The following is a 16,646-nucleotide window of genomic DNA, read 5'->3' as shown; positions in this document are numbered from 1 at the left end:
GACCTCTCACGTTCCAGCCGCACATCAGCAACGTCCCAGGCGCTTGCCCCACCCGAGGGACCAGGGATGTAGAGCTAAAACCAAAGTCAGACGCTCACCCCGGGCCAGCCGCTGGTCTTCCAGTTCTGCGGAGCTCAGAGCCTCAAAGGTAGCCTTGAATCCCGTCTTCTGGGCCGCTTTTCTCTAACCAGGTGGCAGGTTCCGTTTTTCCTGGAATGGCTCTTGAACCTGTCCTTGTCGCCCCATGTTTATGGCAACCACTCTCACTTGGGTTCCAGTGGCATCCTGTCTCATGACTCGGACCTCTCTCTGTTCCAGCCCGTCCTACACCCCCATGCCAGACTGACCACAGCACTTCTCTGTTCTGGAACCTTCAATACTGTCCATCATCGAGTGAATCCATATTTTTCTGGAAGGGATCATATGGTCTCTGTTGAAATGACTCCGCTCTACCCTTATAGTGAAAAAAACAAAACAAAACAAAACAAAACTACCCACAGACAATACCTGAACAAATGGGCATGTCTGTGTCCTGGTAAAACTCCATTTACCAAACAGGCAGTGGGCTACGTCTGGCCTGTGAGCCATCATTTACAGACCCCTGGATTCGAGTCACAATTCCCTAGTTTGGCATTCATCGCTTTCTAGAATTTGGACTCAGTTTAAAACGCTACCCCTCTTTCCCACCATTTCTCTAAAACATGCCCATTTCCCCAAGACTTGCACGTAGGTAATGTATTTATGTTTAGAAATGAATTTCATGGGGCACCTCGGTGGCCCAGTCGGTTGAATATCTGATGCTTGATTTCAGCTCAGATCATGATCTCACGGTTCATGGGATCGAGCCCTGCGTCAGGTTCTGCACTGACAACGTAGAGCCTGCTTGGGATTCTCTCTCTCTCCTTTGCTTTTTCTACCCTTCCCCCACTTGTGCTCATGCTCTCTCTCTCTCTCTCTCAAAATAAACAAATAAAACAAAAAAAAGATTTAAAGATATGACACCTGGTGACCCCGTGAGCACAATGTCTTTACTTCCATTGCCTTCGCTTCATTGTCCATCACGTTCGTCATCGCATTATTACTTCTAGAAAACATTTTCATAAGAGCTCCCTCGAGGGGCACCTGGGTGGCTCAGTCAGTTAAACGTCTGACTTCAGCTCAGGTCATGATCTCATGGTCCGTGAGTTCGAGCCCCGCGTCGGGCTCTGTGCTGACAGCTCAGAGCCTGGACCCTGCTTCAGATTCTGTGTCTCCCCCTCTCTCTGCCCCTGCCCCACTCACACCCTGTCCCTCTCTCTCTCAAAAAAAAAAAAAAAAAAAGATTTTTCAGAGCTCCCTGGAATGAAGGCACCCCACCGCTTTGGATGATAACTCCTGCTCAGTCTGCCAATCCCAGAGTCCAAAAGTCCTCCAAGGTAAGAATACAGGTGCTTGGGAAAAGCTGTGCGCAGCACCACCCTTTTCTCATTCTGGGTCCAAATCCCAGGCTTCGCCTTTGTTAGGTTTGTTTACACATTCAGTAATTTGCTCAGAGCACGATCGTTTATCTCTGTTGTTTGATATTTTGGCACGGGCCAAAGGAAGCACGAGAAAACCCCAATTATGAAAGACGTTTCAAAATTTAAAATCATCACTGAGAAAAGGACGACAGATAGGTCTCGTTGTGCTTAATTTCCATATACACTCATCAGAGCTCTCTTATCGTAGCGGATTCTTTGCGCACACACGTATCTAAAACGAGGAAATACCTGGGGTTTAGGAGTGGCTAGCAGGAATCACAGGAACTAAAAGTCAAGCTGTCTGGTCACATTTCAGCTTTGCCACTAATGAGCGGTGTCGGTCAAGACTCTGTGAGTTTCGTTTTCCTTATCTGTCAAATAAAGGGTTTGGACAGGTCCAGCGGGACACAAATGAACACAAAAGTACAAACCCTGCGGGGAAACACAGTGTGTTTATTTGTGTATGTGTCACGATCTCCTGGACCGAAGCTTTTTGTTTTTGTTTTTATTTTTTTTTTAATGTTTATTTATTTTTGAGAGAGAGGCAGAGAGAGACACACAGAATCTGAAGCAGGCTCCAGGCTCCCAACTGTCAGCACAGAGCCCAACATGGGGCTCGAACTCACAAACTGTGAGATCATGACCTGAGCCGCATCAGCCTTTACGTTCTGGTGGTTCTGGTGATGACAGGGAGACCAGCAGATTCACATTGTAGGGCTGCTTCTAGCTCTAGCCTGCAGCTGAATTGGGGGCATGATCTACTTTGTGTCAAACGTAAATAAACATGACCCCCCCCCGGCTTCTTTTTTACACACCTCAGGGCCGTAGTTGGGGTAGTCATCCCTGGGAAATGATGGATGGGAAAATGTGGAAGGAAATCCCGTAACTGGTATTCTTATTGTGTTTATCCCTAAGTGAAACGTTATTCGAGTTGTACAAGATAAGATGATGTTCTCCATGTCAACTCCATATTACAAGATCTTTTGATCTGTTTTGAAGAAAATCACCAATGTTTTTTCTCTCACACCGGGAATTCCAAGACCCCTTGGGAATGCAAGCTGGTGCAGCCACTCTGGAAAACAGTATGGAGGTTCCTCAAAAAACTAAAAATAGAACTACCCTATGACCCAGCAATGGCACTGCTAGGCATTTATCCAAGGGATACAGGTGTGCTGTTTCGAAGGGACACATGCACCCCCATGTTTATGGCAGCACTATCGACAAGAGCCGAAGTATGGAAAAAGCCCAAATGTCCACCGATGGATGAATGGATAAAGAAGATGTGGTATAATGTATAACGGAGTATTAGTCGGCAATCAAAAAGAATGAAATCTGGCCATTTGCAGCTACATGGATGGAAGTGGAGGGTATTATGCTAAGTGAAATTAGTCAGAGAAAGACAAATATCCTGGACGTCACTCCTATGAGGACTTTAAGACACAAAACAGATGAACACAAGGGAAGGGAAACAAAAATAATATAAAAACAGGGGGACAAAACACAAGAGACTCATCAATATGGAGAACTAACTGAGGGTTACGGGAGGGGTGGTGGGAGGGGGGATGGGCTAAATGGGGGAGGGACACTAAGAAATCTACTCCTGAAATCATTGTTGCACTAGATGCTCACTAATCTGGATGTAAATTTTAAAAACAAAATTTTGGGGCGCCTGGGTGGCGCAGTCGGTTAAGCGGCCGACTTCAGCCAGGTCACGATCTCGCGGTCCGTGAGTTCGAGCCCCGCGTCGGGCTCTGGGCTGATGGCTCAGAGCCTGGAGCCTGTTTCCGATTCTGTGTCTCCCTCTCTCTCTGCCCCTCCCCCGTTCATGCTCTGTCTCTCTCTGTCCCAAAAATAAATAAACGTTAAAAACAAAATTTTTTTAAAAAAATTCCAGGATCCCTCACTCTTTCGGGGTCAGTATTCTTAAAAATAAAAGTTGCCTGTGTTTTATTACTTAACGGTAGCTCATGACTTCAGACAGTATTTGTATTGATTTTCCCACTCGGGTTTAGAAAAGCAGCAGTGGGAAGCGGTTCCCTCCATTTTGGCATTCCAGCGAAGAGTGAAATAAGTCAATGGAATCGCTCCTAGATCATAAAAATTTTTTCCTCCTGATCAGTCTTTTTATGACCCCAAGGTCAGAGCTATTGCAAAATTTTATTGTGGCTTGACAAATTCTCCATGTCAAGTCTATATTACAAGATCTTTATTTCTTCAATTAGACAACTGGAAACAGATACCACCTGTGCTCCCATATTTATTGTGTCAATAAAGTCCATTATAATTACGCCATGCTGTTGAAAAATGGCACACAGGGAACTGACAGACTGCCCTGGGGTCACCATTTCACGTGATACCAACCACTGATCGAATTATTTCAAAGGCTTAAAGCTATGGATTAACAGGGGAAAAAAAGACTTTGTATATCACATCCTTTCATTTATATTTTGCTAGGCTCTCTTTTTTTTTAATTTTTTTAAATTTAATGTTTATTTATTTTTGAGAGAGAGACAGAGAGAGACAGAGCCTGAGTGGAGGAGGGGCAGAGAAAGGGGGAGACACAGTATCCGAAGCAGACCCTGGGCTCTGAGCTGTCAGCACAGAGCCCGGCACGGGGCTCGAACCCACGAACCGTGAGATCATGACCGGAGCTGAAGTCGGACGCTTAACCGACTGAGCCACCCAGACGCCCCTGGATAAAGACTTTTTATGTTGTTCACCGCCTTTCCCTTTCCCCCTGTGCATCTGAGTGTACTTCTTCAAGACCTAAATGCGTACTATAGCTAAACAGATAGATTCTTTCTGACCCTGTGATACAGAAGTTGCCCAGCCCCTATGAGATATCTTGGTCACTTTGCCAGATATGATCTGCTGTGTCACAGGAGCCCCCAAAACCACAGCAACAACAACGCATCAGAATCCTGTGAGTAGGATAGTCCTTAATAGTTTCATTAAGATAGCACTGTGAAGGTTAGCGCTTTGTTTGAGAAAATTTTATGGGTTCATTTTATGGGTTAATTAGGGCCTTTGTCATTGCAAGTGACAAAATACAATCCAACTGGCTTTCAAGGAAACGGATCGTGGTGCTGGTGGTGGATTTTACTGGTTCTAGTAAAAGTCGGGATAGTTGAGACAAAACTCTTGGGGTGTCTGGGTGGCTTGGTCAGTTGAGTGGCCGACTTGGCTCAGGTCATGATCTCACAGTTTCTGGGTTTGAGCCCCGTGTCAGCTGGCTGCTGTCCGCACAGAGCCCACTTCAGATACTCTGTCTCCCTCTTTCTCTGTCCCTCCTCCTCTCCCACTCGTGCTCTGTCTCTCTCTCTCACTCTTTTTCTCTCAAAAACAAACAAACAAACAAACAACCCAATCCGGAGGCTTAAACCCAAGTCTCAGCTTCTCTGCGTCCCCTATGGGGCTCATTGTCCCTACGGATGAAATACAGATTCTGGTCTGACTGTCACTGTCTGGAAATGGGTCACTGTCCCCACCCTGAATCAATCCCTATGACCAGGGAATGGAAAGCATTGATGAGCCTACTTCAAATGCCCAACCCTGGAGCTAGGGTGGGCCCCCTCTCCCTCCCTCCCCCCTTCCTCCCCCCCCCCCACTGTCCCAAACTTTTGAATTTAAAGGAAATTTGCTGTCCTTCTAACAGAAAGGCGAATGGACACCAAGGAGCAAAAACAACCCACATCCCCGACGCTCCGGGCACAAACGATTGATGTTGGAACTTGATCACTAAAAGAATGGCTGTCCAGGAAGTAGAAAGAGCGCAGGCTTCAGAGTCAGGCTGTATTATTGGGGATCAGATCCAGTGGCAAACAGAATCACCTCCACGACTTTCAGGGCCCAGTGCACGATGAAAACACAGAGCCCTTTGTTCCAATATTAATCAGAATTTCAAGATGGCGACAGCAGATGGTAAACCAGGTACAGGGCCCTTCCAGGTGGGGAACCCTGGGCCACCACGCAAGAAGCACACCCATGAAGTTGATTCTGACTGCAGATAACAGTAAACAAATACCAGAGACGCAAGCAAGATAGACGTTTCTGTCTCACGTGTAAGTCCAAAGGCAAACGCTCCAGGGTTACTTGGCAAAACTGTCAGGGACCCAGGCTTTTTCCAGCTCACCCGTGTGGTCCCATCCTTATGGTCCAAGCTGTCCTATCTGTGTTCAAGGAACTGAGGAATGGCCAGGGTGTCGGCGTGCAGGAAGGAGATGGGGCAAGGAGCCCTGTGCAGGCTCCAGGGAAGGATCCACCTCGCTCCTTCCAACTTTTTGTGTTTTTCCACCATCTTGGGTATTTCTGGGCTTGTAGACTTCTTGTATCTTATCCCTGTATCTTAACATCAACTTCCCTTTGTGCCCAAATTTCCCTTCCTGTAAGGACACCAATCATATTGGATTGGGGGTCACCCCAATGGCCTCATCTTAAGCTGGTTAAATCTGCAAAGATCCTATTTCTAAATAAGGTCACATTCTGAGGTCCTCGGGGTTAGGACTGAAACATAGTTTGGAGACACAATATAACCCATAAGAAGAAGAGTTGGTAAAGATCTGATGTGAGGGGGTGTTTAATGATTGTAGAGTTGAGGACGGTTTCCTCCAATGACATGGAAAAGCCCAGAATGGGCAAATCCCTAGAGACAGAAATCAGAGCAGAGGTTGTCCGAGACTGGGGGTGGGAGTAAACAGGGAGTGGTTGCTAATGAACACGGGTGTTCTTTTTTGCACGATAAAAATGCTCTCCAGTTACAGTGTGGTGATGGTTGCACAACTTTGTGAATATACTAGAAACTGCCGAACTGTACGCTTTAAAAGAATTAATGTTACAATATATGAATTATACCTCAATAGTAATAATTTTAAAGGACGCCTGGGGGCTCAGTCAATTAAGCAGCCAACTCTTGACCTTGGCCCAAGTCATGATCTCACTGGTCGTGGGATAGAGCCCCGCATTGGGCTCCGAGCTGACAGCACAGAGCCTGCTTGGGATTCTCTCTCTCCTTCTCTCTCTCTCTCCCTCCCTTACAAAATAAATAAACTTTAAAATATATGTTGTTCTTAAGACATCCAAGGCCTCAGAAACTTTGAGACACAAGACCCATGCGAAATAGTTTGGGATGAAGCATTTAAATGAAAGGAGAAGCTACAAGAGATATATGGAGGAAAAGTGTTAAAATCCCTTGAAAAATATTATTATTGTCCTTAAGAAATCCCTAATATCAGATAAGAGAAAATATATCCATGGTGACTAAATGTGAGCAACAGAATGAAATGGGAGAAGGACCAAGGGAGGAAGGGAAGTTAGCACTATGTCTCTCTCTCTCAAAAGTAAATAAACATTAAAAAAAAATAAAAAATAAAAAAATAAAAATCCCAAAGAATGACACACGGCATTTTTTCAAGTGGACTGTGGACTGAATCTGGCTGCCACCTGTTTTTTGTGCGACTTGGTGAGCCATACGATGTTTTCTACGTTTGTTTTTTTTTAATGGTTGAAGAAATCCAAAGAAGACTATTTCACGACATGTGGAAATGATACGAAATTCGAATTTAAGTGTCCATAAAGTGTTAATGGGTCACAACCACGCCCACTGGCACTCGTATAATCTAGAGCTGTTTAGACGTGGTAATGGCAGCCTTGAACAGTTTCTTTTTTTCTTCTTTTTTTTTTTTAACGTTTATTCATTTTTGAGACAGAGAGAGACAGAGCATGAGCAGGGGAGGGTCAGAGAGAGAGGGAGACACAGATTCCGAAAATGAGCTCCAGGCTCTGAGCTGTCAGCCCAGAGCCCGACGTGGGGCTCGAACTCACAGACCGCGAGATCGTGACCTGAGCCGAAGTCGGACGCTCAACCGTCTGAGCCACCCAGGCGCCCCAGCCTTGAACAGTTTCAACAGAGACTACATGCCCCACTAAACCGCAAATATTTACTATCTGGCCTTTTATTTGATTTATTTGGTTTTTTTAATGTTTATTTAGTTTTGAATAAATAAATAGTGAGAGAGAGCACGCGAGCAGGGAGGGACAGAGAGAGAAGGAGACACAGAAATCCGAAACAGGCTTCAGGCTCTGAGATGTCAGCACAGAGCCCGACACAGGGCTTGAACTCATGGACTGTGAGATCATGACCTGAGCCCAAGTTGGACGCTTCACTGACTGAGCCACCCAGGTGGCCCAGCCTTTTTGCACATTTCCTTCGATGTTACGTACGGCTTGACACCGACCTCACTTGTCACACCGTTAGGGCAGCAAGTTACTGTTTGGTGAAAAAACCCAGGGAGACAAGGGCACCGCTCTGTGCCCGATGGAGGCACCGTCAGTCTGTACCCCTTGGCCCTCGTTCCAGCAGCTCTTGTGTGTAGTTTCTTAGAGCGCTCACAACAGCGGCCAGCGTGCGATCTCGTTTGTGCAAAGGGAAGGCACGAGGAATCTATTGCTCTGTTACAAGCTGCCCCAAAACAGAGCTGGGGACGAGCCCATTTGTCATCACCGTCTCTGTGGCTCAGGCGGTGGGCATGGCTTTGCTGGGTCCTCTGCGCGGGGTCTCCCGGGGCCGTCTCAGGGTGTCACCCAGGGCTGGGGCCTCATCTGAAGGGGCTCAGCTGGAAAGAATCTTCTAGGCTCGGGCGGCTGCTGGCAGAACTCAGTAATCTGAGGTCTGTTGGACGGACGGCCTGAGCTGCCGGCCATCACTGGCTCCATCAAAGCCGGAAAGCTGACGGGGAACCGAGTCTGCTAACAAGACACATTCGCGAGGCGCCTGGGTGGCTCCGTCGGCTGAGTAGCCGACTCTTGATTTTGGCTCAGGTCACGATCTCACGATTCATGGGTTCGAGCCCCACAGCGGGTTCTGCACTGACAGCGTGGAGCCTGCTTGGGATCCTCTCTCTCTCCTCTCTCTGGCCCTCCCCCACTGGGGCTTTCTCCCTCTCTCTCTCCAAATAAATGAATCAACTTAAAAAAAAAAAAAATACAGGGGACCCAGTACGGCCCATGCAATATTTGAGACATATAATACAAAATTAAAAAAAAAAAAGTATTCATTGTGTAGCAGAGATTCAACTTTAACCCAGCGTCCTGTAGTTTCATTTGCTAAATCTGGCCCCCACCCTCAAATATGGCCTGCTCAGTTCCTCCAGCCAACTAAGCTCAGTGACTGTCCCCCAGGGGACACGTGGTGATGTGACAGCCGGTGGGGGGGCGCCTGGTGCATAGAGGACAGGGTGCTCCCACCATCCTACTGTGCATGCGCATCAGACAGCCCCCGCAATAAAGAATCCGACCCCAAGCATCAATGGGGCTGAGGAAGGACACGCTGACATAGGGGGCTCAGCCCTCGTTCCCACAGACTCCTTCTGTTCACTGTCAGCCTCAGCGCCCGGCTGCTGTGCTAAGGTCCAGAAACCAATCTCCAGGTGCAGGAGTGAGGGAGGTGGTTGGAAGGGGGGAGTGAGGGAGGGGGCTGGAGGGGGAGTGAGGGAGGTGGTTGGAAGGGGGGAGTGAGGGAGGGTGGTTGGAGGGGGGAGTGAGGGAGGTGCCTGGAGGGTGGGTGCGGGTTCGTCGGATTCTCTCCACAAACTTCCTAGTTCCTCCAACCCCGCTTGACCCAACCCGGGCAGCCGCCACACTCTTAAATGTTTATTACAAGCTCATGCTTGTCTGTCTTTAACCAGCTCAACTAAAGATCTGAGCAAATCTCAAGCAGCTTCAAGAATTCATAAGCAGAAAATGATTTAAGGGCCCTGACAGAGAATGTAATTACCTTTTTTCTTTTTTAATTAATTAGGAGATGTTACTAATACCCCTGTCCAGAACATTTCACTGTGGTTAATGTTCCTGGAAAGAATCAATTCCAAATTCGCCGATAACACAAATAGGCGGGTCCCAGTAGCATCCAACAACTCACAAAGTCATTTGCTCAAGATTAACACCATTTTCCAATGGGAACTCATATTGCTTTTATCCATACTACATGCAGTGTAGACAAGAATTTCATCCACTTGTTTTCTGCTTCTTAAAAAATCTATCGCACTTGTTTAAGTTCACCCAGGGGGCACCTGGGTGGCTCAGTGGGCGAGGTGCCTGACTTCGGCTCAGGTCACAATTTCACGGTTCACTGGCTTGAGCCCCACATTGGGCTCTCTGCTGACAGCTCGGAGCCTGGAGCCTGCTTCTGATTCTGTGTCTCCCTCTCCCTCTGCCCGTCCTCTGTACATGCTCTCTCTCTCTCTCTCAAAAATAAATAAACATGAAAAATGTTTTTAAAAAGTTCACCCAGGAAAATGTTACCCTTAAAGGTGTATCGAAATCCCACCTCGAGGCACAAAATATGAAGTTGTATTTATAGCATGTGACGACAGCACCTATGAACTCATCCTCCGCCGTCAGACCAGGGGCTATAAAAGTCAGAAGCCGTAAAGGTCCTGGTTTTTCTTTCCTCCCGCCAGCGGCTGCATGGCTGGGAACACGATGTTAGCAGCAGTGATGTTTAAACCACAGAACAATGCCAGTGGTAACGCGAATGTTCGATACACGAGCCATATCCATCTAAATTCTCATTCTGACCCTGTAGTGAGCGACTGTTACCGACTCTCCTGGCTTCTGGTTTAGGATTCATAACTGTAGGCATTATTGAGGTGTCAGAAAGCCTTTTTAAAACTCCAAGCACACATTTCACAAAGAAAATGGTAAGTTAACTTCTCTGTGCCTCAGTGGACTCCACTCTAAAAGGGGGATAATGATAGAAACTAGTCACAGAGCTCTTCGGGCAAATAAACAAGCGAGTTCCCAGCATCTAAGGCTGCGATCAGTTCCCATTAGTTGCTCACGATTATTTTTACTATTGTTACCTGTGGGTTTGAAAGCAAACAGATCAGCCCAGGGAGAGAAATGGGGTCAGCGTGAGGGAGGGCTCGGGCAGAGGGGTGGGCTTCAGGGGACAAATGGACGATCTGCAGAGGACCCGCTGGGGACCCGTGGAGTTGGCGTAGGGGGGAATGATCTCTGCGTCTTCTCTAACACTGAAGGTCACGGCATTGTTCACGTGAAAACGGTTACTTTTACATTATATGAATTCCACCTCGATACAAAGAAATCTTTGCTGGAAAAAAAAAATTACCCAGAACATGTACCTTCCTTGGCTAACCTCCTCCAGAGACTTCCCCAAGCAAACCCAAACCCCCGGCGCCCACCACCCACAAGTGGGGAGACTGTACGTCCCTTACACCTGCTGGTCGGGAGCCCCAGAGAAGGGAAGGGAGAAAGCAGCATGAACGAATTTCAGAGTAAAAGTCTTCTGAGTAGGGGGTGCCTGTGTGGCTCGGCCAGTTGGGCGTCTGACCCTTGGTTTCGTCTCAGGTCATGATCCCAGGGTTTATGGGATCGAGCCCCGCTTTGGGCTCCGCACTGAGCATAGAGCCTGCGTGGGATTCTCTCTCTCCCTCTCCGCCCTTCCCCTGCTCACACATACACTCTCTCAAAATAAATAAATAAACATTAAGACAAGAGAAATTCTATTTGAAAAAGACCACTTAGCATTTTTTCAGTCTTGAGTCATTTGACACAGTTCTTTCAGTTCTCAGAACTAGAGTTGCCAGAGTTGGCCGATAAAAATACCGGACGTCTGTTAAATTTCAGACAATGAATCATTTTTTTATGTGTCCCAAATATCGCACGAGACATGACTATACTACAAACTTATGTGTCCTGTATTTTATCTGACCCCCCCCCCAGCTCACCCTGTCAAGGCTTGGGGTGATCGGGCCCTGAAGCCCTTCCTGACCTCCCCTCTTATCCCTTCATCTACAACTCGGCCAAGCCATCAAGCCATGTCCTGAGGGGTTTTCCAGTGCTGGGAACAATTTCAGCTCTTTTCTGCCCCAGGGCCTTTGCACTCACCTGCTGTGTGCCTGGAATCCTTCTCCCCAAGCTTGGCTCTTTCTCATCCTTACTAATGAGTCTCACCTTAAATGTCCTGCTTTTTTATTTTTTTTCTTTCTTTCTTTTAAATGTCCTGCCTTAAAGAGGCCTCTCCCGGCCAATGTGATTCCGTCCTGGGTCGCCCGGTTATTTTGTATCTCAGCACTCTACTCACTTCCTTCTAACACTCATGATATTCGTGACCATTTTGTGTGTTGCCTTTTCATTTCATTTATTTATTTATTATTCATTTAGCCTGTTGCCTCCATTTGGAAAGCAGCAACACTGATTTATCCTGTGCTCCATACTCCGTCCTTCATGCGTTCATTCAAGAAATACACAGTTCTCGGGCGCCTGGGTGGCTCCGTCAGTTAAGCGCCCAACTTTGGCTCAGGTCATGAGCCCACGGTTCGTGGGTTCGAGCCCCGCGTCGGGCTCTGTGCTGACAGCTCGGAGCCTGGAGCCTGCTTCGGATTCTGTGTCTCCCTCTGTCTCTGCCCCTCCCCTGCTTGTGCTCAGTCTCTCTCTCTCTCTCAAAAATAAATAAAACATTAAAAAAAAAAAGCTTAAAAATTAAAAAAAAAAAATACACTGTGTCAGGCACTGCTGGAGATGCCGTCAATCAACAAAGCCCCTGCTTGTTCTGAAAATGGTTCTGAAGTCTTGTGCTTGGCCTGGCCTCACTTCCCTCTGCTGTCACTTGTAGCTTTGGCTTGTGCAGAAGGCAGGAAGGGCAAAGGTGTGTCCCCAGGGACACGTCTGGTTGGTGGAGCGGCCCCTGCGGGCACCCTCGTCAGTGTCCTGGGGCTATGGTCACAAACAACCACAAACTCGAAGGCCTCCAACAACACAAGTTCTGGAGGCCGAAAGTCCTAAATCAAGGTGTGTGCAGGGCCACACTCCCCGCAGAGGCTCTCGGGCAGAGTCCTTGACCTCTTCCAGCTCCGGGGTGCTGCTGGCCGTCCCTGACCTTCCTCGGGTGGTGGCCGCATCCTTCCAGTCTGTTCCTGCTGGCAGGCGGCGCTGTCCCTCCGTGTGCGTCTGGGTCTTGCCTTCTGGTAAGGACACCAGCCGTTAGACTCCAAGCACACCCTAATCCAGTGTGACCTCTCCTAGTTGCACCTGCAAAGTCCCCATTCCCACGTTAGGTCGCATTCTGAGCTTCCCACGGGACGTGAATTTTGTGGCGGGACGGCACTCGACCCAGTACCTTGGTGTGTCCGCTGAGCGAGGACACAGAGGTCCGGGATGCCGTCATTTGTTTCCAGGCCTGTAGCAAATGATAAGGAAGGCACAGGTTCGGGTGCCAAACCTTTGGTCTCGCCGCCCCAGCTCCCCTGCTCTCGAGGGGTGACATGGGGGTCGTGCGCCCGTCCACACTCTGGCTCAGTCAGGCTGTCCTGAGTTCTTGGCTGTGATGCCACTGTCATAACACCGAATGTCACAGCATTGCTGTACTGCCAGGACAGACCTGCTGCCCAAGGTCGAGGGACGGGCCCCAGGACCCTGACACGCCATGTGGCGGCCTTCCCTCGACTTCCTATCTCTGAAAGCATCCCTGCCTTGAGAGGTACGGGACTTATTCCTTCTCATTCTGGTGCCATTAAACAGAGGCCACACACTGGACCCTGGGTTACGTTAACCATTTCTGAGATTACGTTCCATTGCATTCTTAAAAGTACATCATGTTCTGGGGCGCCTGGGTGGCTCAGTCGGTTAAGCGTCCGACTTCAGCTCAGGTCATGATCTCGTGGTTTGTGAGTTCGAGCCCTGCGTCAGGCTCTGTGCTGACAGCTCAGAGCCTGGAGCCTGCTTCAGATTCTGTGTCTCTCTCTCTCTCTGCCCCTCCCCTGCTCATGCTCTGTCTCTCTCTGTCTCAAAAATTTTAAAAAAAAATGTTTTTTAAGTACATTATGTTCTAATCCTATTTTCTGTTTTTATGTTTATTTATTTCGAGAGAATGAGTGCAGGATTGGGGGAGGGGCAGAGAGAGAGAGAGAGAGAGAGAGAAACCCAAGCAGACCCTGTGCTGTCAGCTCAGAGCCCCACGCTGGGATCAAACTCACAAACCGTGAGATCATGACCTGAGCCGGAGGCTTAACCCAGTGAGCCCCCCGGGGGGGCCCCAAACCTATTTTCTGAGACATCCAGAACCTTCCAGCAGGAATCCATTGTGAACACCTGCACAGGTCGTTTCTGGGAGCCCCCTGTTTGCTACAGGCTGTCCCGTAGCAAAGGACATTCTTGGCTTGAAAAGAAAAAGTTTCTTCCCTAATGTGCCCTGAAGCCTTTGTAGAATGACATACATTCCGTCTGAGACAGCTTCATTGTGAGAGAAGTTACCTTTATTGTGTGACGGTCAAAGCGCTGCGTGTGAGCACATCGGTGGGCCGGGCTGCCGGGCCACAGGAGAGGAACGGTGGGGTCATCCGTCGAGATCAGGGCTGCTCTGTGGGTCTCGAATCCGAAACTCCCAAGGGCACTCTAGAGACGTATACAGCTGGAGATGCCAACGTGTGTATGTAATTTGCATAAACCGCACAGACTGAATTTGGTCTCAGACTTTTATAAATACTGCTTGTTTCCTTTAAATAGCTCCACTTTTTTCCTCGTGCACCCTCATCCCTGCCCCATCCCAAGATCTACAGAAGACACGACAAAGAGGAGAGAGGGAATGGCGCTGACCCCAGAAAAAGTGTCCCACGCCGGCAGCCACACGCATGCACGCACTATAGACGTCGGAAGGGCACCCCATCACCCTTCGATAACACCGGTGTCTCGGCTGGATCACAAAACAATCCCAGTGTGTCGTGAAAGCACCTGGCTTGTGTCTCCCGTTGAGGCTGTGCACAGAACTGGGCCGTTCTGAATATGAGACTCTTATCAGATTTTAGGGTAGTCGACCTTCCGCTCCCCGAGACGTTGGGTTCCAGAGAAATGGCTCGGGAAACTCAATGCACCCCATTCTACTCTAGGGATAAAGACAAGGTGAGTGGCTTGTAGGTTTTTCCTTTCCCCCTTTCCCCTCCGTCTTTTAAAAACGTCTTTTGTCAGGGGCGCCTGGGTGGCGCAGTCGGTTAAGCGTCCGACTTCAGCCAGGTCACGATCTCACGGTCCGGGAGTTCGAGCCCCGCGTCAGGCTCTGGGCTGATGGCTCAGAGCCTGGAGCCTGTTTCCGATTCTGTGTCTCCCTCTCTCTCTGCCCCTCCCCTGTTCATGCTCTGTCTCTCTCTGTCCCAAAAATAAATAAACGTTGAAAAAAAAAATTTAAAAAAAAAAAAAAACGTCTTTTGTCAGAGTGTTTTCCACGAGCAGGGAAACCGACACCCGTGTGGACAGATCACCTGCGCACATTCATAAGTTCTCTCACGCGTCACATGCTTGCTTTGGGGGCCTTCCACCTGCGGCCGCTGTCCTGATCTTCAAGGGACTCTTGCAGGGAGGGAGGGGGGCATCACCGTGCTGAATTCCTCCCTTCCGGTTCAGAAGCCACAATGGCAGTAGAGCGAAAATGGGGCTTGCCCTGGCGCTGTTTCCCTGATCATCCAGTTTTTCAAAAAAGAATCAACCTTCTAAAATTATTCAGCATCCAGGGGCACCTGGGCGGTTCAGTCGGTGAAGCATCCGACTTCGGCTCAGGTCATGATCTCGCAATTCATGGTTTCGAACCCCGCATCGGGCTCCGTGCTGACAGCTCGGAGCCAGGATCCCGCTTCGGTTTCTGTGTCTCCCTCCCTCTCTGCCCCTCCCCGGCTCGCACTCTGTCTGTCTGTGTCTCTCTCAAAAATAAACACACAAAAAAAGATAATACATACAAGGAAATAATTCAGCATTCACCTTCCAGACTCACTCTCGATGAAAACGTTTCTTTCCCCAGGTAGACGGTCGGTTCTCATTATTCACAGATTCCGTATTTGGGAAACCGCCCACGTGATAAAATGTGCCTGTAACTCCAAACGCCGTGCCCGACACTTTGGCGGTCATTCACGGACACGTTCAGAAGGGCAGACGCCTGGAGTCTCCTGACCCAGCTGAGGTCCGCCACCGCCGTCTCGCCCCAGCTCCCCCACTGCAGAGAAGTGTGCTTTTCGAATCTGTTCACACCCGCTTTGCTCTCACTTGTGTCTATCTGCTGATGATCTTGCCGCTGGAAAAGACGTTCCCTCTCCCTAGTGCAGGGTGCCGAGATGGGCTCGTGGGCAAAGTACCTTGTCCGTAGGCTTTGTTCAGGCTGGAGTTAGACCACCGGGGGCCGTGAGTTCACCGTGTATGTTAAATAAGGTGTCTGTGAACACAGCCCGTCATAAAACAGGTTACGTACTGATCTGTCGATGAAAACGGGATCAGAGGCCCGCAGGCATTTGGGCCCGCATTTCCCCGGGGAGAGAGGCTTCAGCGTGTGCTCATTCGGGTCCAGCGTGACTTTCTAGACTTTGCAACTGCGAATCACAAGAAACGGCTGCGTCTGCACCGTACCCGGGATGGACAGTTCATCACACTTCTTACCTTGTAGGAAATGAGCCCAGAGGGCAACACCAGAGCCAGGCATGGAAAGAAGCAATTCCTAATGATCAATTAAAAGCCTGATTTCCTTTTTATGCTGATTACCCAGCTCCTCCCAGGAGTCCAAAGCCCACGCGGCACCACATGCCGAGACACAAAGATGAGGAAGAGGTTATTCCTATGAAGGATGAAAGCTGGGGAGATCCAGGGTGCCAGCTCAGTCCTCCTGGACCCCCAAGGCCCCGCCACGTGCATGCCCCTTGCTTGGGCCAGTAAAGTAACGCTCCTGGGACTTGCACACACAGACTTGAAAACCGAGGAGACAAGATCTGCAGATACAATTACTGTGCTGGCTTGCAGAAAAGCCCTGGCTAGCCAGAATAGTCCCCGTTAAATTTCGGTTCCCGTTTCAGGGCGCCTGGGTGGCTCAGTCGGTCAAGTGTCCGACTTCAGCCGAGGTCATGATCATGTGGTCCATGGGTTCAAGCCCCTGCATCAGGCTCTGTGCTGACAGCTCAGAGCCTGGAGCCTGCTTCGGATTCTGTGTCTCCCCCTCTCTCTGCCCCTCCCCTGCTCACACTCTGTGTCTCTCTGTCTCTCAATAATAAATAAATGTTAAAAAATGTTTTTAAAAAGATAAATAAAATAAATCAAAACCAGCATGAAATGATTAGCTTGGAGAGAATTCAACATTGGCTGAACAGTCTTTAAAATCTG

The sequence above is a fragment of the Lynx rufus genome, unplaced genomic scaffold (assembly GCF_022079265.1).
Source record: "Lynx rufus isolate CCGP_SWC_20201006 ecotype Redwood Valley unplaced genomic scaffold, mLynRuf1.p SCAF_43, whole genome shotgun sequence".
NCBI lineage: Eukaryota > Metazoa > Chordata > Mammalia > Carnivora > Felidae > Lynx > Lynx rufus.
The sequence above is the reverse complement of the archived record's forward strand: the minus strand, read 5'-3'. Positions refer to the sequence as shown.